Below are 4313 nucleotides of genomic sequence, written 5' to 3'. Positions count from 1 at the left end.
ATGTACGAATCAGGTAGAACTCGCAACAGAAAAATCGATAGCCGGCTAGTCACCGCACAAACCTTAAAACCGAGAGTAAACCTAAGTCTTGCCCTAAACCCATTGCATTGGTCTCAGACATCTCAAGACATGATATCTAAATGATATGGGATCCTAAACCATATCTCTCCGTTCACATCTCAACGTTCCCGAAAGTTGTAAGAATAAGAAATTTTTACGAAAAGTCACGAATGAACCAACAGATTGAACGTCCCAACGGAATTAAATATGAGACGACAACTCAAATTTATTTCAAATTTACACCAAACAATTCGAAATAAAACGCCCATCATATATATCAAAGCCACACTCGGCAGAAAAAGACAAATAAAAGTCATACTCGGCAACAAACGCATGATAAATAAACAACCTCCTCCCCTAAGATTTTCATTCCACCTCTCAAGGTTCAAAGTAAAATTTCCCGGATAACGACGCTCCAAACGCATCCGCGGGCCGATCCACCACCTCGCAATCACCAGGAAACTAGGTCGAGGTCTCTATGGTATCAGGGGAAACTGGGATGGGATCCCAAAACCCCTGAATCCTCCTGTCGATCGCAAGCATGATCCTTCATGCCACCCTTCATTAACTCCATCTCCTTCTCGAAAACGTAATCGTCCGCCCGCGTCTTCCAAAGGCTCCCAACTGAACCGCGACACTCACGGAAATCGCCTAGCGAGGTGATAGCATCCTTGAGGTTCCAGTTTCCCCGCCCAAAGCAGGACTAGGATGCACAAACCTCAACGCCTTTCGAACTCTCTTCGGCGTAAAGGAAGTCCAGAAAAAAGGACCGTTCCTGAGAAGATCCCTCACCGCGATAATGTCCTCAGGAAACGGAGCAAGAGGATTGATGAAGGGACGATCGTTCGGCAACCTCCGGAACAATGGGATACAACTCTTTTCAACAGACGCAGCGTCTACACGAACGAAGAAAAAATTTCTTCCACGAGTTGAAGTTGGAAGTAAACCCCTTAACCACTGATATGAAGTTTCGAGGGACCAGCCTATACTTGTCCGTATCCTTGATAATCTGTAACCTAAGAAGCGCTTCAAAGTGATCGACGGTAAGGGAGATACCATGCTCGTAGCTCAGGATCAGGACTCCAATGAGTTACTGGATGCCAAGGGGATTCAGTTGGCTTATCGCCACCTCGAAACGATCCAACACACGGACGATAATTTCGGGAATCGGGAACCACAAGAGACAGCGCACTACGAATGCTTCGTAACAAGTAAAGTAACCCTCTGGGGGACAATTAGCGCGCTCTCCTTGACAAGGAACCCGAAACTCCACCGCATCCGAAATCTGATAGAACGACCGCATGATCTCGAGGAATTCGCTAGTACTCCTACTTGGTGCACCTTCCTCGACCAGGCAACGGTCATGACCGGGAACGACTTCTCTTTGGGAGGCGTGATCGAACCATAACCTGTGACCCACCATGCCTCGTTCTCGGCCGGGTCTACCGAATGAGGAACGAAATCTATCTTTGGCGCAAAGAGCTCTTCAGGAACGTTCGCGGGCAAGGACCCTTTCTTCGAACTCCTTTTCTTACTCGACATTTCGTGTTTTCCTTTTAAGAATCAAGAAGGAAAGTTTTCCTTTTAAGAATCAAGAAGGAAAGGATAGAGAGAAAGAAAAAAAAAGAAGGAATTCTTCAAGAGACCTCTCTATGAGAATGAGTAAGTGTAAAGGTTCTAAAGAAGTTACCTCCCCTCTTATAGGCATGAGAAATTACTATTTACTTGCGGATTTTCGGACACGAACTTCGCCCAAATACACCAATCTCGTCCGAACTCGCCATACCGCGCGTTAGAATCTCACTACAAATCCACGATCATAACGAGCTGGGGGGCTAACTGTTGGGGTCGAAAACGGTTACGACGAAGTTAACGTCCAAATCCCCGCAAAATACAAGTATGTCTTTCCGCAACAAATCATGCTCGGTCCAGAAAACGTCGCAACATATGTTCCCGAGATAAAGCTTCGTTCGAATTCTATTTAGATCAAACATAAGCCATCGGAAACATATCCAGACCAGCTACGGATAGGTCCGAGTATGACGATCAGAACACAGACGAGCCAAGCTCGGTCATTACGCAACTACCGCGCATGCACGCTGCCCATAGCGACCGAGCGTCTGTTCCGCTCGGCCACTACGTAGCGACCGAGCTCTTCCGAAACGTCGATACGACATTAGTCCATGCATTCTCGTCTACCCTTCGATGCTATCTCCCGAAGACCGTAGCGAACCCATTTCATGTTTCCCGCCATTCTAAGTAATCGATCAAACTTTACGGTAAAAACCGCAGAAAGTTCATTCTTTATCAAAAGAAGCCGTAATAAACGCTCCGAGCCAGAAGACGGCCCAAAGGGACCTAAGACATGACTCGAGGTCCAACTTACGATTTCTTAACCAACAGCCCGTGAGAGCCGCATGACGGTTTACGCTTGGTTCGCAAGGAAAGATAAATGTCAAGTTTCCGCGAATAAACACGAAATTTTGAAGATAATTATGAAGATCGGAAAAAATAGAATATCTCCATTTTTATGCTATGACGGCTTAAGGGCAGAAGAAGAAAAGCGTAAACCGACTTAGGAGCCAGTATATAAGGAGTCCTAGGCGAGAGGCATGGGTGGAGAACTTTTCAGAGCAAACTTAGCACTTAGAGCAATTAGGCCACTTTCCGTTTTTGTTATTCGAGCTGCGACTCAATTAGGTTTAGCCGTCTTAGGGTTGATAGAACTAGGAATATCGCCGACAGCTCTCGAGCCCAGGCTTATACCTTGTTGTAAACGTGTATACGCAAATTCGGAATAAGAGTTCTCTTTACTCTCTTTTACGATTTCATACAACTTATCATTGTTATCTCGTGTTCTGATTGCTTAGCGTGTGGTATTAACAGATCTCCGGGACCTCTGGGAAAATTAGGGTTTTCCTAGTTTCCTAATTTAACGGAAATCGACAGTGCGAATTTCGGTTCCCACAATTATAAATTTACATTTTTTTTAAAAAAAAAAGTTTTTTATTTTACTTTTTCGGAAAATATTTTTTTTTTTAAATATGTTTAAAAAATGTATTATTTTCAAATTTTAATTTTAGTTGATTTTTAATAAAACCATTATGTTGGAAAACCATTAATTTTTTATCTTATGAATTTACTTTTTGTATAAATTATATTTTTGTATTAAGCGAGTCACAATTGTCGGTAACAAATATCATTGTTTATATATATATATATATATTTCTCAGAAACATAGGGGCTTAAGTAGTATGCACCTTTCTTTTTTTGGTTGAGTGCGACGCATTCCTTGTGGATGTGGTGGAGCATTTGTATCTATGCATAAACAACGTAAATTAGAATTAGAAATGTATTAAATTTGAGTAGATTTTATCAGCCATTATGCGTACCTCGTGACGATGCCGAAGTTCGTCTTGATAGAAAGATGGTCTTTCTCATATTACGTGCATTTTTCTGTTTGACTATTAAGATTAATAGTTGTTAGTTTAAAAGAATATAGCATAATAGATACACATTATAGTATTGTTTCTTATTTTAATAGTCGCAGTCATCACATCCACCTATTAAATTAAATCTGAGAAGTTAGTTTGTTTGATGAATAAGTTTTGTTCAGGATATAATACTATGATTCATATAAACTTACAGTCGTAATATTTTGGTTTGAATGTTGGTCGGTCATGTACCAGATGAACTGAAAACGTACACCGTTTAATCACTGAGATGAGACAATTTTGATCTTAGTATTAAATATTTTTGATAGTAAATATATACCTTTTGGTTTATTACGTGATCCACGTGGACGGTCTCGTTTCCTTTTTTGCGTGGATCTTCCTGTAATTTTTGTATGGTGAACATCAATTAACTATTTATGTTAACAGTACATTGTTGTATTAAAATATAAGAACTGAGTTGGGGGTATTTAGTTTATGTTTTTAATTTTTTTGTTTATATTAAATGATGTATTTGTAGTTATAATAAAAATTAAAATTAAAAGTTTAATAAAATAATATAAATGTGGGTCATGACGTTTTTCCAATTTCAAAATATTAGCATCCCTTTAAATATAGTATGAATCCAATGTCATAATGAAAACACAACACACTGTTTAGTGTATAGTATTAATCTAATTTGATAATTTTATGGTCATGTGATACACGTATTTATTTATACATATTAATATATGTATTTCTATATACAGTAATTCTAAATTAATGTTAATGAGATATAGGATTTCAAATATGGTAACGCTT

Source organism: Brassica oleracea, chromosome C4, assembly GCF_000695525.1.
Source record: "Brassica oleracea var. oleracea cultivar TO1000 chromosome C4, BOL, whole genome shotgun sequence".
NCBI classification, from domain to species: Eukaryota; Viridiplantae; Streptophyta; class Magnoliopsida; order Brassicales; family Brassicaceae; genus Brassica; species Brassica oleracea.
This window is presented reverse-complemented; position numbering follows the sequence as displayed.